Genomic DNA, 21,384 nt, shown 5'->3' with positions numbered 1-21,384 from the left:
GGGCAATAATTCTACAGAAGTTCAGGGCTTTTTGCTACTGACTCAAAATATCTATCATCATAAACCAGCACATGAAGACACTTGCCATTTTCTTTAAAAAAAATGGACCTTGACTACTCTAACATCTGTATTCTGTGGCAGTCCTTCTTCCAAACAGTTACAGTTTCAGATCTTTTCCTCATTTCACAGTGATCACTGTTACCATTAGCAGCTGCTGGACTCAGTCTCCCACATAGGAAACTGTTTTTCCTTACAGGACTCTTTTTTTTGGACACTTTGAACTTAACATTTTGCTTAAAAAATGCAGGATCTGTAAAATACCTGACTTAGAAAAGTGTAATATTATCAGTACTGACTGATGATAGTTCAAAGAATGATAATCCAGATTTTCTTCTGGTGGAGAAACTAATTCCAGGAGTTGACAGATACTGGCTAATAATTGTGCTAAAGCTGGGAAGAAGCAGATGTGACTGGTGCTGTTAAGTATGCACATATTGTTTTTAAAAGTCTGAAGTTTCACTTCTCAAGTGTTGTGTTCTATAAAGAACTAGCATATAAACACATTTTTGGCAGCCAGTAAACATTCCAGTTAGAATGCCAACACCATGTATCAGTGGAAAGTAAACAACTCCTGATTTACTGTTTCTCAAATGGAGGAACTCAATCAAACACAAACCTCTAATCTTCACAAAATTTACCTCCATGGCATACCATAGCAAAGTCTGCTTGTGATAGACATGTCATCTTTAAGACTGAAGATTGCAATTTGTTAATATTTGTGATATGTATTAGGTGGGCAGATTTCTGTGAGTTGAGATGACAGAGAGACACGGGAGCTGACTTTCTAGCTGATGGTAATTATTTGGGAAGTCTTTATTTTAGTGTCACTGATTCCCTTTTCTATATTTCAGTTTTATTACCTTGCTCTGCCAGCTGAACTTCCCATAACTTAGTTTCTCATTTTCTTTCCTACCAAATAATAGTGTATTAGTTGAGTTGTGATTTTTTTTAAAGCATGACTTTCTATGCATCTATAAAATGCTTAAAACCACAAAATCTTATTCTATTGTAGGTTTTTGAAGGACTAATAAAGAAAATATTTATAGATTGCAAGAACTTTCAAAAATACCTGAAAACAAAGTTTTAGGGTGATCAGCTTAAGATACTTGAGTAAAAATCAAATTGAAGTGCCAACTGCAAAAAATTGTTCACAAGGTGAACTGAAGTAGCCACATTTAAAAAAAACCCTCAGCACTTCAATGCACTCAAGGTAATTCCATACACCCTATGGACATGAATCCCCTGTTGGCATGGCACATGACTCTCGCTAGGTTTTTTATTTCTAAATACAGAACACGCATATTGAGGTCCTTTATGTAATCTTAGAAATTACTCCACACCCAAACTAAACTAATGTACCATGAATGACCCAGAGCTCCTTTGATTCCATTAGAGTCAGCAGGCATGCGAGTGAATGCAACGTCCCAAGTGCTGGGGGAAGAACTGTATACTTTGGTTGACAGGCCACTTTATTTCAAACTCTATGAATAAACAAAGCTGTTCCAATTAGTAAGTACTAAGGATTCCTGTAATAGCTTGTATTTACAAACTGGAACACATTAAATGCTAAGAAAGAATGTGGAATGTGCCACAACATAAAAATACAAATATTTATAGTTTGTTTTAAATTATGATTTAAATTATAAGGTTGAAATTTTCAAGGAAAATCTGGTATACTAGTCAGAGAAATATGAGTATTAGAAAAGCTCTTAATTTCAAAGGGTTTTGTTGTTATTAATGATTTTTTTCATAACTACCTTGTGTTTTCTATAACAGGAGGCTACTACTTTTCTTAATATTTTCAGAAATAATAGTTGAGGGGATTTATCACTGTGGAGCCATTAAAAATGGAAATAACGAAACCAAAAAGCATCATGCACAGTCACACACATGGCCCTCAGGGCACTTCAGTGCTCACATGATTTGACTGAAGATATCTAAATAGAGCCCTGGAATGGAACTCAAGACTTAAATTTGCACTCTGTTATTCCACTGACCTATAAACCATGTAATTTAAAGTTTAGGTGCCTCCTGTTGCAGGTAAACCATTTATTTATGCATTCATGTATGCAGAATATTCATATGTTCATGTATGCAGAATATCAGATGCAGTTTGCAACTGGTCTTCCCCAGAAAGATAGTACATTTATTAGGCTTTTTAGTGTGGATCATGTGTAATGGAAATTTAACCCTGAGACTATTCAGGGGAACTTTAAAACTTTGCAAGGAGACTCTGTCTTACATTTCTGAGTGAGACTGGTTTTGGTGCAGGTAAAGTGTCAGCAGTTGTGTAGAGCAGGTGATTTCCAGGGCACAACTGGAAATGAGTAATGACCAGAGCTGCAAGAAATCAAATGTGCTCCTGTGATTGTCTTTACAGGAAGGATGAGGGTGTGGGAGATGACAGCTCCAGCTGGCAATCAGTGGAATCTATACCCATAGCTATAACTGGCTGCCACAGCTTTCCTTCTACCTCTCACCTACACTGGAGAACAGGAAAAAACAGCAAGCTGGTCTCTCTTCCGTTTTTAAGCTGTATATGCCAGTTTTATGGACATGGGTTTAATTTTGTCTTTTCTTCTTAAAAAGGACTGACCCGCTAGCTAGGAAGCATTTAAATACTCCAAATTTTGTTTAAGGAGAAAGGCAAATAAAATTCTTCTTTTATTTTTAGTAAGAATTTTATAGTGGACTGAGGGAAAGCTGGCTTGAAATTGGATGCCCTTCCCCCCGTAATCAAGTGACTAAAAACAGTTGGCCCTCTTCTTTATCAAAAAGAAAAAAACCAAAAGACAAAAAGAAAAATGGAGCCCCTGTTGAGCAAAAGGAACACAGAGAAGTATTTGCTTGCTGTGACTATTAGTGCTACTTCCTCCTACTAATTGTACCAGAGCTCTCACTATTACAACTATTGATTCTGTTAAAGTAGCATACAATACCACCATCATTACATTTCTTAATTGCATCATTGAGAACAGTGAATACAACTGCTCGAAGGTCACCAACTGTGACGTCAGTGGCATTGTAAGGGTGTGGCTTGGGACATATTTTGACTCACTATTTGTAAATGATCAGTCTAATGACCAGTCCGAAACTGAGCTATTTCATTACAGTGTAAGCTGTTTACAATTTTTAAGGAATTTTTCTAATTATTTAAGTAATATTCATACATTAGTAACAAAAATGCAAGGCTGATTTCTTCCTATATGCACCGAATAGTATACTTTTAAAACACAGTGTGACAAGCACAATATCTGTATCACAGTATCTTTCCAAAATTGCCATCAGCTGTCAAGACTGCACAGCCCTAGGCTATATCTTTGCCCATGGGAAACAATAAGCAGGAGATTGCAGATATAACAGCCTGAGTTCTTTTTGAAACCCCTGAAAGTTAAAATGGCAAGCTGCTAATGTACTTTTAATCACAAGTTTTCATTGAGTCTGTGGAAGAATTTGAGAGTGAGGACAATGTGACAGTTTCTTTAGTCCATCTGTGAACACTGATTTTTCACTGAAATCCTGTCTGGGGACTCGGTACTTTGGTGTGCCTGAGTTTTCAGCCCAGCTGGTAATGTGATCCATTTCTGAGTTCCACCTCTACTTCAGCAGTTAAAAAACAGCAGCAAGAGGTTTTACAATATGTCTTTGAGAGAACTACACTGGTTATTGACTGAGGGGTTATCATCAGATAGAAATGCTCAGACATAGATGGAAACCAAGATGAATAGGAAGCCTTAATTTTCAAATCCTTTTGTAATTTAGGAGAAAATAGTAACTTGACTTACAAAACCAGGCTGAAAGGTCTAGTCTTGCAATTTGTGATCCCCTCACTCTTGTAGACTCTCTCTACTGTGAATAAATTGGTGGGTCACATAGTCCAATCAGCAGCATTTAACATACAGCTAGATAGTAAGTAAAGGATACTTTCCTTTTTTGCCCCATCCTTGTGGAGTGACACAGCTTTCCAGTCCAACAACTCCACATGGCAGTCAGACCAGAAAAACAATCTATTTCAATAACGACATGACTGGCTCAAGCAGCAAACAATCTGATCAGAGGAGGCAAACAAAAACCATAAGAGGTGAGGGGAGCTGATGGAAGAGGAGTTGGGTTAATGGTTTCCGCTGGACACGCCTCTGATGGTACAAGGGTTGCTTTGTGGGAGGATATTCTGGCCTGCTCAGGGAAAGATTGCCCATCATGACATAGCTGGGGAAAATAGTTGAACATGGTAAGAGCGTGCACAGGACAGAGGTAAGAGGAAAATGGACAAGTCATTGATACCTTTCACACAAATTTCTCAGAGTACCCTCATCTATCTTAGGAACACAACCTACTGTAAATATGACGTTCTACAGTAAATATGACTAATTCGTAGTCCTTCATCAGTCAGCTACTTTGCTCATACTACCTTGCTTTTCCTCTTCTAGGTTAGTGATTCAATGAAGAGCTTCCTGCACTCCAAAGTCAACAAGCAATTTTATGACAAACCTCCTCAGTACAGTATGTTTCACACACCTCAGCAAACTGAATGGCAGAAGCACATACAGCTTCACTGATTTCAGAACTGAGATACAAAAATTATGTAGGACACGGAAACACACGCTTTAGGTGAGAATATAATTTATCCCACTGCCTTTATGCCTGGAGGCTGGATCATCATGGAGCTGGCACTTGAGCAGGCAGCAGGACAGTGCTGCTCAGAGGATCTGTCTGTGAGCCTTGGCAAAAGAGAGTTGCAAGAGAACTGGAGATCAATGAGACTTGCTCTATGGATTTGAGACTGTGGTGGACTCCACAGACAAGCAGCTTGCTTGTAACTTGGGCTGGCTGTGCAGCAGAGATTTGAGTGGGCTTCACACTTGATCTGTCTACAAGGCAATCCAGTGGCAATACAACTTGTCTGAACGTATCCCAAAAGCTTTAAGCACAAGTTCTTCACTGCTGACAGCACAGCTGGGGCAGCTTGAACTCTGCATGGCCCGAAGGGACTCCAAGCCTAACACTGGAACCTCCATGCCCCTGCAGCTCTACTAGATGGAGTTAAGCTAGCAAGTGTAAAGCTGCCTCAGGAATACCTATACCAGCTGTGCTACCCATCTAGATTGCAGGACATTCCAGATACAGTTTGCAGGGAGTTAACTAGTTCTTTTTAGGTTGTGCCCTAAAATAACTATGTTCCTTAATGTGTGTCAAATCTAGAAAGAACTGTACATAGTATGTGACAGCTATCTTTCTTCAAAATCTTTCTTCAAAAGCCTGCTTTTTTTTATTATTTTTCACAATAATAAAGAATTTACCTGGTCAATCTTTCTGTATTTAAATGGTCACTTTGGTAATTCAAGTACTAATTAAATAATTTTAAGGACTATTTCGTTAGCTACTATTTTATTTCAAAAACATATATTAAAAAGAAGCCAGCCCAAACCTTGTTCTTTCTTTTTTTTACCCAAGAAGATATCTTAATCAATTTCAGCTGTGTTTACATACTTCTTGTCAGGATTAATTCTAGATTACAAGATAAACCAACAATGACTTTGAACTCTACAAGGCATTTATTTCAACACACTGGGCTATTCTTATCATACTTGAAAAATCTTGAAAAACTAAACAAAACTGTACAGCCCCCTCTTGTTTATCCCAAATCAGTTCAAATACAACGTGACCAAATGCCCACGCAATGTCACGCAGAAGGATGCGCTGGTGAGTTCTGAGATGTTGCAGATTAGCAGTAAGAACACACAAGGCATTTTATTGAGAAACTCATATTGTGAGCATTCCCTGAAATATATGTATTTGCAAATTTTGGTTCGTTTGGAATAGTGAAAATAAACAGTTTCCATAAAAGGACGGAAAATAATATGCACTACACCTTGCTTTTCAATACAACATAATTAAGCCCCTTGCTTTAGAGTTTGACAATTTCTTTCATTCTGTTATCACAGACTACTTTTAAACATATTACAAGCAAGAAACCTTGCTTCCTGCATATCTTTGGAGCGACACAATTTTCTCCTTGTGAGAACATGATGTCATTTCAACCCGTCATTCTATCATGTCAGATAAACTCTAGAATTAATATGGGAAAGATAAACTTCTTTTATTGCTGCTTGAGTGAAAATACCCAGCTGCACCTTACTTGCAGGTGAAAACTGGTTTATTGATCTGTCTGGAACTCCAAGAAAGGTGCTTCCTCCCAAAAATATCCTACTGGCAATAGGTTTAGTTCCTATTCTACCAGCTCAGTGCAGTGGAAAGATGATCTCTAGACTTCCTCTATGAAACTGTTTCTCTTTACATCTTTTCCAGGTGTGGCAGATACTTTTGATTTTCATGGAAGAATACTTTGTGGAACATTCTGCTACTTTTTGAGGCAAGCAGCTGCATTAAAAAAAATTGTTTTCCTTACAAGGCCTTCATGAGATTATTTCCATGAAAGGATTAATGATGTTTTAATTACAGAAATCAAATTTATTAATTGTGTGGGCAAAATAATTCATTTTACTAGTTGAGAGAATTGAAGCAGACTAATTTCACAATATGAAACTCATTCCTGTCTCATTACCTCAAATATGGAACAGGTTTCAGGATGTCTGGTACATCCTAGTTCTTGTAAGGTCAAAACTATCAACTTTTTGTTCTCATGTTTTGAAGCTGATGGTTCATAAGCATTTAAAAACACAACTTGGAAACAGAACTCAATTCTGTCAAGTCAGAGCAAAAGAGTTAAACCTGGACTTTCATTTCTACCATTTTATTTTGTAACAAGAACAGGGAAAAAGAACTCAATTAGTATGAACTTCCATCAGAGGCAATGACCTTAATATCATCCATTCTAAAGTATTTGACTTTTTGTCCATGAAGCAGACAAAAATCTCTTCAGAAATATCCTGATCAAGTGAATCACACCTCAACAGGAGCTTGCCTTACATTACTTTCATTCATAGCTGAAAACATATGCCCACCTCTCTACATTCATGACCTCCCTAGTAAGCCATGGAAACTCAAAAAAGAAGTAGAGAAGTGCAGTCATTGGTATGAATAAATGGCTGTAATGTTAAAGATATGGTTGTTTCCAGCTGCTGGTTCCAGCACCAGTCTTTGCTGTCTGTGGTACTCCTGAAAACTGCAGATGGGTACATTGACCCAGTGGACCTGCCCAGTGGACCTGAAAATTACTTTACTTCTCCCTGGAAGGCTGGAGGGGAGATGGTTGAGCTTATCTTTTCCTAACATTGCTAGGTGTCAAAAAGTTAGGTTTTTGGGGTTTTTTTAGATCACAGGAAATAGCAAAATGAGAACTTGTACTAAATAATAACCTAGATCTCTTCAGGCAATGGCTGGGGAAACCTCAGGCTTAAAATTCAAGCACAAGAATAAGGGGCAGGTCTCTGTCCTACTCTTCAATCTGAATGCTTATGACCTTGAAAAATTTGCTTTCCTTTCCCCCTGCACTTATAGATAAAAAGTTAAGGCAAATGAATATGTGAGGCAGACAGGCAAGATGCTTCTATATGAGCATCTTCAGCAGACAAGTAATATGCAGGTATTGAGGCCTGCATCTGACAGCAGTCTTCATCTGGAGACTATGCCTACTGCCACACATTCAGAAAGAAATCTCATGGCTAAAAAGGGACCTGTGAAAATGTAACATCTTCCTGAATCTGGAAACAACTCCATTAGCTGCTTTCAGGGAATGAACTGACAATCATTTGTCAGTAGGCTGAACCACTGGAGAAGAATCTGCTAGCAGAGCTTTTTTTACTACAGGAAGAAAAGAATTAAGAAAAGTACTTTCCCAGGAAGTGAAAGAAACAGAAATTTCCTGTGGCACTAAATATGGTGTTCTTGTTTATGTGTCTGAAGGAAATGGGGAAGTTGCCCTGATATACCTAAAAAAAAGATCTGTGGGTAAGAGACACATTTCTCTTCAATACTTGACTTTCAGTCTCTTAATCTTCATTCCAGAGAGTAGCGTGTATCCTGGTTAATAAGCTTGCAGTTAGAGGTGACAGCCCCTAATTTTTCCTTGCTGATCAGGCTGGATAAAGCAAAGAGGTCCACTGTAAGTAAGTGAGTTATATAAGCACAATGTAAACAGCCATCAAAGAGTAGTGCCAGCTGTTCATCTTATATACTCTAACCATTTTATCTTCAACCTGCTTTTCCAAGGAGAAGGTGAAATAATTCTTCTCTTTTAATTCTTAAGCAGATAACATTTGCCTGTTCACAATACCAAGAGGCTCAGAAACAGCAGAGTGCAGAAAGGGGCAAAAAATCTTATTCATGAACCTGGCCTACTACAAGAAAGGACAATGTACTTTGTTCACTCAATGACTTTTCACTGATACACTGTAAAAAATTCTTCTTAAAGTGATTTAGCTGCCTTAGCTACTCGGCAACGCAAGATATTTCCAGTAAGTCTTCAACTACTAACTCTTCCTTGCAACTTGATCTAACTACTTCATCGTGTATTGGCATCTTCACAGCTTCCCAAATGCTAGGAATTATAGAATGGTTTGGGTTGGAAAGGACCTTAAAGATCATCTTGTTCCAACCCCATCTGTGGGTTGGGACACACATCACTAGACCAGGTCACTCAGAGCCCCATCCAAACCGGCCTTGAACACTGTCAGAAATGGGGCTTCCACAACTTCTCAGAGTAACCTGTTCCAACACCTCACCACCCTCCCAGAAAATAATTTCTTCCTACCATGTAATTTAAACCTACTCTCTTTCAGCTTTAAGCCATTCCCCTTTGTTCTGTGACTATGTACTCTTGAAAAAGTCAGTCTCTCTCCCTATTTCTTATGTACCCCCTTCAAGCACTGGAAGGCCACAATTAGGTTATCCCAAAGTCTTCTCTTTTTGAGGCTAAACAATCCCAAATCTCTCTTGCCTTGCCTCATAGACACTTCATCTCTCTAATGACCTTGGCGCCCCTCCTCTGGACTTGTTCCAACAGGTCCATGTCCTTCCTTTGCTGGGGACCCCGGAACTGGACATAGAACTCCAGGTGGAGTCTCCCCAGAGTGGACTAGAAGAGGGCAATCACATCCCTCAACTTCCTGCCCACACTGCTTTTGATACAGCCCAGGATGTGAAAGAATATCCAAAAGGAAGCTCAGGATAGGAAAGAGGTAGTCAAGTCATAAAATGTAACACTGTTACTATTTTTTCCGTTCTTTTCTGCCAGCCCCTAAGAGCAGACTGTTTCAGGAAGCCTGTGTGCTTGCAAAGGGGCTCCACCCTCTGTGATCACACAGCTCTTCCAACTGACCCAACTCATCACCTGCACCCTGTGAGCTTCCAGGCTATGGCAATACAGGTGTAGGATACCAGCATTTCTGACTGAAGAACTTCTGAAAGTTTCTCATTTTCTGCACTATGCAGTTTTCAGCATTATAAAATGAGAGAAATACATTTGCAAAACCCCAGCATTCCCACAAGCAGCTTGCCTGGCTCCTTTAGGTGCTCACAGAACTATGGGAGAAGTGCTAGTTGAAGAAATACCTTAAAAACAACACTTAAGCCAAGATCTGAAAAAGAGGGAAAAAAACCTTAGAATGGGCTAACACTAAATGCATTGATATATGTTAGCACAGTATAAATACCAACAATTGCTTGGTTTTCTAACTAAACAGATACTAATAGACACATGCAAAGAACACCAATATGGTAACTGGATATGACATGATCAGTTTCTTGTGTTGTGGTTTTTTTAAGTGATAGAATGCAGACAGCCTAAATCATCATATCTGAGAGAGAAGCCACAAAGAAAGGTGCTGCAACAGGCAGGATATGACAGATGAAGGCATCAGCAAGGATTCCGATCAAATTAAAGTTATGGTCAACCAGACTGTCATGTGGGTGGACTGTAGGGCAAAGTGGTACCAGGTGTTCCATAAAAGTAGGCATTTCTGGTACAATACATAGTGAGAATTGACACCCTAAATTCATATTGCTGGCAGTTGGTCTCACACAAGGCCCTGGGCCTTAAAATCTCCATTTACTAATTGCACATGATTAAACTGTTTTGCATATATTATTCCCATTCCTCACTTCTAAAGAAATGTTTCCACATATTTCTCATCCAAAGCCCTGTATTTAGAACCTTGTTTTTCAATGCCCATTTCCTTCTCCTCCCCTTTGCTTGACTAAGTCACCCAGCCCTTCGTCTAGCTTTCTCTCCTGCGGTGGCATCCAGGCTCCCTCACTTCCTTCATGACCAAGCAGAAACTTTTGTATTGAAGGGTGGAGGAAAGGTAAAGGAAGGAGAAGGAGAGAGACCAGGATTGATTGGTGTGCTGTGCATAATCCCTGTGTTCTTCATAGAACACAGCATGAGAACTTCTTGATATGTTTCAGAGTGAAATCTTGTCACTGTTTCTCACACTGAATAATCCTTTATTCCTCACTCCAATGGAATGAAGAACAGAAGCTTGGACCTGCAAGTTCAGATCCAGCTGTGCCCAGAGGTAGTACTGCTGTGCCTAGGGAAGTGAATCTAGGGAAGTGACATCTTTATGTCCTGTAGTCTGCTGTGGAAGCTACTGCATCACCTGCTGATAAGCCCCCTCTAGCCAAGATGATGTAACATTTAAACACATTCCCAACATTAACAGACAAACTCACATGTCAACAAACTTATCCCCCTGCTGAATGAGCTACCTAATATTTAATATGTTCCTTAACCCTAGAAATCATTCAGCCACTACATACAGAGTCAAACTAAATGGTCCAAATCACATCTACCTGCTACAAAATTTGATCCATTTATATGCAGCTAGCAATGACTCTAATCAAAATGTTAGCAGGTCCAAAACAAGCAGTGCCAAAAGTCTTACTAATTTTTCTCTAAATTTAAGTCAAATGCAGGTAGATATTATTTCACAATTACAAAAATTTAAAATTGGGAAAAGGATAAAAATATTTCTGTGAACAATTGACATGAAAAATTCTTACAATTCTAAGCACTGTATTATCAACTACATGCAAGTATAAGTGCTGTGACTTAGACTGCACTTAGACTGCCTGTTGGACAGCTTCAGATTTGTAGTTGTAATTTTTCACAGCAACTTCTGGCATTATTTTGAAAATCTGGATGCCAAAATTTACTGCCATAAACCTTCATGTAAATTAGTGTGTGAATGAATGACATTAAACATCTGTTTTGAAGACCTTTTTTTGTTAAATTTTAAAGTATATATAACAACTGGGTTAAAAAAAAAGAGAAAGCACCAGAAAACCTAATGAGTAGAGAAGAATTCTGCACTGGACATGTGAAAGCCAATAGGAAAGATCATATATGTGGAGCATCTTTGGTTAAAACTTCGCTGAGATCTGTTCATTTCCTACCCATGAATTAAGACTTTGTTTAGAAAAGGCTATTCTGAGTCACTGTGCACATCTAGTGGGTCATGAGCCTGGAGAGGAAACATATTGCAAATGCCTCAGCACATCCCTTCAGCTGCAAAACTGAACTAGCTGGAAAAGCTCAGGTAGGTTACAATCATGGTGTCCACTGACATCTCCAAGTGGGATAAGTCATGGAATTGCCAAACTGCAGGTGCCACACCTGGCATTTCCAGCATAGCCCACAGAAAGACAGACTGCACATCTCACCCTTCCAGCATACCTAGAGGATGGTGATCTGTTAAGTGCAGGAAAAAAAGTACAAGGCTTAGAGAAAATGAGAAGAATTATTCTCCCAGTGAAGTGGGGGAAAGTTGCAATTATCTCTGTCTGGAATCTGGGATGTTGCGGTTAATGTCCCTGTTCTCGTCAATAGTTTAGTGAATTTCCCGGTGGCTGCAGCAGTCATGACTTCAGTTTTATATTCCACACTCTAGAACTGCATTTGGACCTTGGCTCAACACTGACTCAGTGGGCAAGGTGCCGCTGACTGAATCACAAATACCACTTCCTGCGGGACTCTTGGTGTCTGTAGTATTTCCAAGGACTGCTTGGCTGGTTAGCTGAAAATCACAACTTAAGAACATCTCAGAACACACAATTTGTGTAATATTTGTTCAAAATGCACTATTCCATCCCATAGTCTTTGAATGAGGTTATTCAAATGCAGTAACATTTCTTAAGTGTTATACGATATTTTTTCTTAGGAAGATAAAAAAAGGGTTTTATTTCAAGAGAAAACTGAGAAAACATGTCCATCTTTATGTTTCTCTTGCTTTATGTCCTCCTTCAGTGGCACAGCAAAGGATTTTGTTATGGATAAAATGAATAACAATTCATGAGAATGGATATCTTATTGATTTGGATAATTTTTCCTTATCAGGAAATCATGATAGTTCAAACTTTCTGAGAGTCACAGTTCCATATCTTCGGCTGAGCAACACTTTGAGAAAGAGACAAAACCAAAACAAGCAACTCTTAGGTCACTGTAATATTACAAATCTTTAAAACAAATAAATTACTAGTGGGGAAATTTTACATGGTACAATTATCAGAAATTACAGAAATCAGCTCATAAATTCATTGCGAAGTCTCTGGTCAACAGTGCTGATAAATGTACTTGCCCTTATGATACCCAAAAGGAAGACAGCAGAGTCTTCCCCTTGGTGGTAGACTGCTGGCTGCAAGTAGCCAAATGATTAATTCCTAGTGAGGATCAGTCAGTTTATCATGAGGTCATGCCTGCATGCCAGTCCAAACCACCTCAGCTGTACAAGGGACAGCAGAGCTGTTTCTGCAACCCTGCCAAGCCTAGGCACTCTCCTACAGTTTTGTGACTATCCTGCTATGATTTCCATTAGCAAAAGTTTTGGCAAGCTGTGCTTAGATGCTTGTCAAGTCCTAGGAATATGCATGAAATCAGGTTGATTAAGTAAGTAATAGATAATTCTGTTTAGATTACTCATTGTTAGCCCAGTTCTAAGTTCTCCTTTGAGGGCTTATTTAAAATCTATCTGACTACTTGCATGTCTGCCAAAGTAGCCAATATTTCACATCTTCTTTAATCGGCAGTAAGTCACTTTTCCTTCTGAAAGATATTACTAGTCTCGAGCCTCAATTGACTACTAGATTTCTGAAGAAGCTTGTCTGAAAGGAGAATAGTGGAATGAGAAGGCAAATGTATAAGCCTAACCATGAATTGCTAAAACATTCAAATTTCTCCGAGATTTTGTGGTCAAAGAATTAGGACATTATTTTTGCCAGTAGAGTAACAGCACTGACACCCTATTCCATACCTGAATGACAAAAGCAAGAACTACTGACAAACTCAAAAATTCAAATCAGAAATTCTGAGATGACCTAAGGTGGGCTGCATATGTGCCAGACACTAAAAGTTGAAGCAAATCTTTTGCATTTAATAGAATTTTAGCTTATACAGGCAGCCCAAATAGATCACAGCATTCCCAATATTACTATACATCTGAAACTGCATCTTCTAAGTATCTACTAAGTATTTATTTATTTCCCATAGCCACAATCTAACATTGTGCTGCAAATAATTGCCCTGCTGTGAAATACATGTAGGGATGAGATGACTATCATACTTTACAACAACTCAGGAGTTCAATGTTTCCTTCAGTCATTCACAAGATCTACCATTCCAGGGCTTTGAAATAAGAGTAATAGATATGAACACACTCCTATTGTTAATCACCTGTTTAAAAGCAATGCTTATAAATACCTTTTTTTTTTAATCAAGAGCTAAAAAGAAAACAAGATGTTGACTTCCAGCTGCCCAGATTTTTGCCTCCTTCTTTTCCTAGAAAGACTTCTTTAAAAGAAGTGTTACCATTGTTTCAGAAAGTAATCATGTTTTAAAGAAGGTTTCATGCCATGATTCAGAGAACTACCTGTCAAATCAAGGGTTTCTCAGCATTTCTGATGAGTATCAGCTCCTGGACTCTGCTGGCTCTAATAGCATTGGTCCAGTTAACATCTGAAGAAATCATCTCGTAAATGAGTCACACCAGATGTTTAGGTATCTATTCTTATTTTCATTTCATGAAATTGCTGTAAAATGTCCATGTCATTTGTTAACAACCAAAACACAACTTATATTATTTTTCTTGCTTTTTGAATTGTCAATACTACATATATATGTAGTAGAGCTTATATTCTAATTGTTAAATAGAATTGAATAATTGCATAGAATAGGGTTTTAGTGAAGATGGTAAACGTAAAGTTTGCCATCGTCTAGTCTGAAGTTACTTACACAAATTGTCTCAATTTTTAGTTCTTGATATGTGTGCACAGACTTCAATGTCACATGCTCTGACTGTGGTTTTCTTATGTTCCTTAAATGAGTGTGTCTTTCCTCTTTTGTATTTTTTTTTTATTCTTTTTTAGGAATCACTCTCTGCAGCTAGAGAGAAAATGTCACACATGCCTATAGAAGTCAATGCACAGAAACACAGAGGTCCAAGTGTGCCAATTATCTTGCTCCGCAACTGAGAACTGTGAAACTGTAACTGGGCAGCACAGTGAGTTTAATGAACCTCTCTTTGAGGAAAAATCTCATGTTAATGTGGTGACATGCTTTGTGGATCAAGGGAAACACCTCTGCCTGGCACTGAATACCATTGTGGAATCACCTACTAATATATCACCACACTGTGAAAGACAAGATAAATCCCTCTTTCATTATGAATCACATAGGGGCAAGAATGAAAGGCAGAGGAATAGCAATTAATCACCTAAAACTATCTGAAGCAAGTGACCTAGTAGCCTACATTGCCTTTATTGGAATTTAGCTTGAAAATCATCACTTGTACCAGCTTAATTTCCATATGTACCAAACTGAGGCACAGAAAAATTTAAAAGAAGTTGCTTGACCTGGTTCAGAATGCCTAAAGTAGGTATTTGATGTCCTTATGTCCCATTTAGAGAACCCCCTAAAAACATTTAATAGGTCCTTTGGTATATTTGTAGAATCATTGAATTCAGTGCCTGCACTAGAAACACCCTTTCTTCTCAAGGCATGTGAAGTTATCTTCTAAGAGCAGGAGCTTGACAAAAGAGACAGCAGCAGCAGCACTGACTTTTTGTGGTTACCCTGAAAGGAAAGATTTGGATTCCAGGCTCTTGTCAGTCTAAGGCATGAATTTCCATCTTTTGTGGAAAGGTTGGTCCAGAACCGGAGCCAATCTCCATCTTTTCCTGATAAGACCCTGCTGAGAGAAAAATAGATCTGAGGCCCAAGAGACAACTGATAGCTTTCAGGAAAAGCTGTTCCATTGGAATATATGTTCTACAGTGGGCTTCTTCAGTAATTTGGTGGATACAAGAAAACAGTAATGAGTTATTACAGGCCAAATGCTGACCACTGTTAGAATAGTATAAAAATGCTATGGAGCAATTGAGCTTATAAATGTGTTTCAGAAGAGAGCTCATGTCTCTCATTTAGGAGGTATTCTGGACCTATTCCATTTAAATGAACAGAAAATGAGCATCTACCTAAGATATTTTTCTTCTATTAAAATATTCAGTGTAGTGCAAGGTGATTTAAAGTAATATTCAGTACAGCATAGTACAGTAGCCTAGGATTTGTCCTGACATTCCTTACACCCACTGAGTAATGCTTATTCATAGATATAGTTCCATATAATGAATTGTATTACACAGACTTTGTTAGAAATTTCCATTTATCTCAGGGGAATTCACATGGGCTACAAAAGCTTTCCTATTGGATGGCAACATGAATGTTCATCACCAGGTGCCATGAGGGAAAATCCCGTTCTTTCCTACACTAAATCTTACCTTAACAATATCCCACTGTACACTTACAACTCCTTCACATGGTGATCTTCTTAGAGCTTACCAAATACAAAGTTATAAGTGGAGTTCTTCTCCAACTCCAGCTTAGGCTTCCTCCAATCTTCTTCTGTCCCTTGCATGGAATTCAAACTATTCTCACAGAACTGCTCAGAAGCAGAGTTCTGTCCTTGTTTTTTTGGGCTTTGGAAGCTTCCTTTACACATCACTGGCCACATTCCACATTTCTCTTCTTCACTGAATCCCTTCATACTCATCTAACACAGAATTTTTTGCTTTGAAATGCTCTCTTCTGGTTTTGCTTTTTTTCACTTGGAAACAAAAACTAATTTGCCATCTCTATGTGGGTAATGTTACATCTCTACAGTAAACTTTCCGTAAACTCTGTCAAAGAGTAAATTCAAACATCTCTCTGGTAGTGCCTTTTTGTAAGACCTTTCATAAGATCTAACTCAGTTATAACAGAGCTCCATCTTTTTGTGCTTTTGGGTCCAAAACAACCATCTTCCACTTTCTTTGGCTGTCACTGAAAGCAATGCAACTTTTCTGCCTGACAGAAGCCTTGTAAATTGCAATTATGCTTCTCTTGTCTGCGCTGAGACAAGCTCCTGCAAAGGCATCTCTTGTGGAATTCTCTTCAATCAAGTCATCCTGTATCTTATGCCTGTTCTTCACTGAGTCAATGATACGTAATTTCTTTTCACTCTCAGAGCACCTCATGACCTATGCCCTCTAGGCCTATCCTCTCACACTCATCCTTTGGATGCTGAGTCCTCCTGAATAACTTGTGTGGCCAACCTACGCTGTCCACACAGTAATTTTTCTGATATTACGTCCTTGGATAAGTATCTTTCAACTTTTTGAAGCAGTGTGTTCTTCCATTTCTGGCAATAACACCTTTTTCTTACCCTTGTCCCTGCAAGTGACATTTAACACTGCCTCTGCCCCATCTCCCCACTTCCCTCCCTACCTTTCTGATCATGACTACAACAGTATCAGCCTGCAGCCCAAGACGCTGAGCCTCACAGATTTATTAGCACAGAGTCTGCTCTCCACCTTGCCTTCATCTCCCCTGTAAATGATGGTCTCCCTCACTGTTTGGTCCATAGGAAGAAGCGAGCACACTCCTGGCAACTCTTGGGGAACAATGGGAAGACACAAGATGGAGACTTTGTTGCATCTTGAGATATTTTGGTCAATAACCCACTTATGTTTCAGAAGAAAGAAAACATTGTCATTTCCAACCGTTCTAACCAAAATCACAGAATGGCACGAGTAGTGAGTACGGCCAAGAAAAAGCCATGGAGACAGAGGGGAGAGACAGAAAGTATTTCTGTTTTCTGGCAGGAATACTCCTGCTGCTACTGATAATAGGTCACTACGCCAGAACCTCCCTCTGGAAGACTTTGCACTAAGAAGAAAAAAGAAATATGCAAACAAAATCTATTTTTTAAAGTTTTGTTTTTCTTTTGGGCTTACAATATATGAGAAGGCTTTTTTTTTTCTTTTTTGTCCACCCTGTTTGTCCATAAAATCTGCAACTGCTATAGACAGGATAAGGGGAGCAAGCACAGCTTTCTTCAGAGATGTATTTACTTAAAGCCTATAAACTTGAAACAACAATCAGCAAACAAAGATTAGGGAGAATAGCACAGTGTCCATACTAGAAATAAGTTACAGGAAACTAACTAAAAAAATAGGAAGAATGCAGCCAAAACATCCAAAGGACTGGTGGTGGGGGGAAGATAAGTACTATTATTAGAGCACACGATATACACACTATTATTACCCAAGAGTACCCAAGTTAATTCTGTTTCTCCTTTCTTCTCAGCACAGTTTCTTTATGAGCTTGTGCAGAAAAAATGCAGTTATTCAACAGCACCCAGGAAGCAACTTATTTTTTCTCCTTAAAACTCTTTATCCTCTGAATTGTTCAACAGCTGTTCACTTGCAAGTCTATTGAGACTGCCTGACAAACAGAGCAGTACTGCTTTATGGGCTCTTTACCATTTTTCTGCATTTAGTAACCTTTTCCTTCAACTATAAATTCACAGAACTGCCTTTTTCTTCTCAGAGTTTTTTCAGAACAGTCCTTTACTAATGTCATTAATGTCAAGATTTAAGAGTTATTTTTCCTGTATCTTGTATTTATTTGGATAATTAATGCTTTAGAGGGAGTGGAATCCTAAATGATCTTCCCAGGCAGCCTTTCACAGAGATGAACAGTGCCAGTTTTCTCGCCTGGGCTGTATTGCACAGGGGATTTAGGGTATGTTGCTTCCTTGGATACACCATCACTGGGACACAGCTTGCAGAGGTCAATCCCCAGAATTTGCTTTCTTCCAAGATTTTAGCAAATCTTTTTTCTCAAGAAATATGCTAACTGGCATGCTTTCAGATTCTTGGGTTTCCTGTGGAATGTGCATCTGATTGACTGACGCACTTCAGAAATAGTCCAAAATCAGATGTTTCTGTAAATTTCCAATGTTAGATTTTAATGTGCTATTCCAGACCAGTAAATGGCAGGGTAGAAAAGGGATTCTTTTGAAAAATATTTTACTTCAGGATTTAGGATCAGCAAATGAAACACAACTGAATCCCCAAATATCCTTGTTATTGTTTTCTGCCCTCTACATTCAGACTTTTTCATGTTTCCCCCAGTGCTATCAGCACTTTGATTTCAACTAAAGACAGGCCTAGACCTAAACACAAACATATTTTTCAAGTATTTATGATCTGGATGCAAGATATGTAGCTCAGCTAATCTTTGAATTTTAGGTACTAGCTGTTTCAAATGAGCAATTTGATCAAATGTCAAAGATTGATGATTTTCATAATCAATGAATTTTCATAAATGCTAAATGAGATACAAAGCATAGCTGAAAAGCAGGTGCACATCAAGCTGATGAAGAAACCCTCAGATGTGATCATCGCTGTTCTGAAAAGTATCCGTATCCGGACAGCTCACTGAAAAAACAAATCACGGTATACAAAACCAAGAACACTCGTGTGGCAGCTGCTCTCTACGCATGAATGAACGAGGCCCGTGGCCGGGGATTTCGCAGGCGCTCAAGGTGACACTGGCTTAGCTCAGAGATAAAGCCTGGCTACTCCCACTGCCTGCAAAGCCACAAGCAGTGCCCACAGTCATCTGAGACAGTCCAGTGGCCCTCGAGTGAGAATGCTCTGCTACTTCTTGGCACACAGATAACGCAGATAAGAGGAAAAGCAGTAGGCAGCAAGGAAAAGGAAAATTAAAATTAAATAAAGAAACCTGAGTAGCTGAATTGTACCTAAAGGAAATGAGATCACCATTTGCTTCAGATTCCAACCACAAACAACTGACAAGTAATCAAGAGTCATTAAAGTACAAGAATTTTTATGAATCACATTCAACTTAAAATCAGCTACTCTGGAAATTCCTGGGACTCATATAAATAATAATTTGAGAAAATAAGATTAAAGAGTAAGCTTTATATTTTTAACTTTATGAATAGTGATAATGTAACATTTGAAATCTATTTGTTTACATTTCAAAACCTAATGGTTTATTCAGTAATTCCAGTTATTATCTCAAGAGCTAGAAGTAAACTGATTAAAAAATTTAACTTGGATGACATCAGAGAGAGAATACAAAATGTTTTACTGTAAAAGTACCCATGTTTTTCAAGATGAAGACAAAATAATCTAAATCAACTTTATACTGGAAAATTTCCCTTAAACTTGTAACTCACCTTCTGACTGACTTAAAATCCTTTCTACCCTAATCCCAAATAAACTGTAATCAAATACAGTTTGAGTTCGAAACTACATTCCAACACACAAAGGAATGGTAAATATAACTATGTTTTTTTAATTCTATACCCATAGCTGGGCTACTTAATTCAATGACAAACTAATTTCTTTAACGAAACTGACAACAAGAAGCTATTATCATTATAGAGATGACAAGTCATGTCAATCTTTTGGCATGACTTCTAGGTGTTTTCTTAGCTTTTGTATTCTTATTCACAAAGCAAATAATCAATGTACGGTTTAACCCCGCTCTTTCATTTGAGATGACAGAGGTGAAAGCACACATAACTGCTCATATGCAAATTTAAATTTCTCCATTCATAGTGGACCATGAGTAGAGAGGACTTGAAATTCATGTCCGTTGGCAAACCACACATTTTCCTAGTCAAAGGACTAATTCTAATGTTACTTATACTGGATAGAAACCAGAACCTGCACCACATGACCACCAGACTTCAGGCAATATAAAGCCTCAGGCCTAAATTTTCCTTGTAGAACAGCACTTCTGAAGCAGTTCTTGCTACTAATACTTGTAGAGTTATTTATCTCCTTGAGAGTTCTAGCCTTTTGGGGTTTGCTGATGGACCACCAGCCAATGTATTGAATGGTATTTCTCTTGAATTTCAATATTTTATCAGCAGCTGTGAAAATGAACACTGTAACAAATAATACCTCCACCACAGCAACTTCTGCAGAACAATGCAAACCTCACAATCTCTTTCAGTGCAACACCATGAGATAAAACCCCTGTATTTCTCTGAGGGTCAGTGTTCTCATCTAGCTGGAATGGAATGTTATCTTTCCTAAATTTGCTAAGTCAGGCTGGCCGATTAGTCTGAAATATTCAAGTTACTTCAACAATAAATTAAAAGAATCAGCAAGATTTTTATTTGGAACTGAAAACTAAAACACAAAATCACAGTAACCCTGGCTGTGGGTCTGATACTACTTGCCCTTCAGGGTTAGATCTACTGCATCTGACTTCTATTTTATGGAAGTTCTATATGACTACAGATTCAAATCACATTTGGAGCTCATAATAGGTGTATAAATTTTCTTTACTCTGTGATATAATCCAGGTGCAAACAAGAGAAGTATATAAAGCCCTATTTTTAACAGCCCTGACTACAAAAATGAGTGAATAACTTGAGATTTTGTGAGTAGTAGTTTCTCATGTGGGTGCTCATACTACCTACTCCTACTGAGCAGGTAAAGTGTCTTCTTCAAGGTCACTCTAGCACTTCCTTTACCACCTCTTTTTTTTCCCCAAGTTTTTCCTCCTTTCATCCTGCCTACACCTCTGCCAAATTTTGATAAGAGACCAAAGTGATGAAACCACAGACATGTAGAAAAAGAAAGGAAACTGTGGAAAGCACAATGTGGCTTTCAAAATACAAAATTTGTTCATCAGTCTGTACAACTGTTTTTCTCTTAAGCCTCATGATTTCTCATAATCAATATCTACTGGGCAAGTAAGTTCCACTTCCACTGAGAGTCTTGCAGTAGGCATTTAACTTTATTCACTGTTCTTCTCAAACAACTTTGTTTTTGAGTTATAGACATGCTTTTCCTCTGTCCTATCACAATCTTATCCTGGAGAGAAGACATGGCCTGTAACCAGGCCCTTCTAAACTCTTGAGACATGCAATAGAGAACAAATGCTGACCCTGAAGCTACCAAAAATCCCTTGGTAGCAGAACCGGTCCTGTTTCATCCCTCCCACTCCCTGAGCATGTGAATTTCCCATCTGTGCTGGCAGGTCCAGCTTTGAGGTCAGATGGA

Source organism: Pseudopodoces humilis, chromosome 9, assembly GCF_049639895.1.
Source record: "Pseudopodoces humilis isolate 2021_Gansu_Grassland_sample_001 chromosome 9, ASM4963989v1, whole genome shotgun sequence".
In the NCBI taxonomy this organism is placed as follows: domain Eukaryota; kingdom Metazoa; phylum Chordata; class Aves; order Passeriformes; family Paridae; genus Pseudopodoces; species Pseudopodoces humilis.
This window is presented reverse-complemented; position numbering follows the sequence as displayed.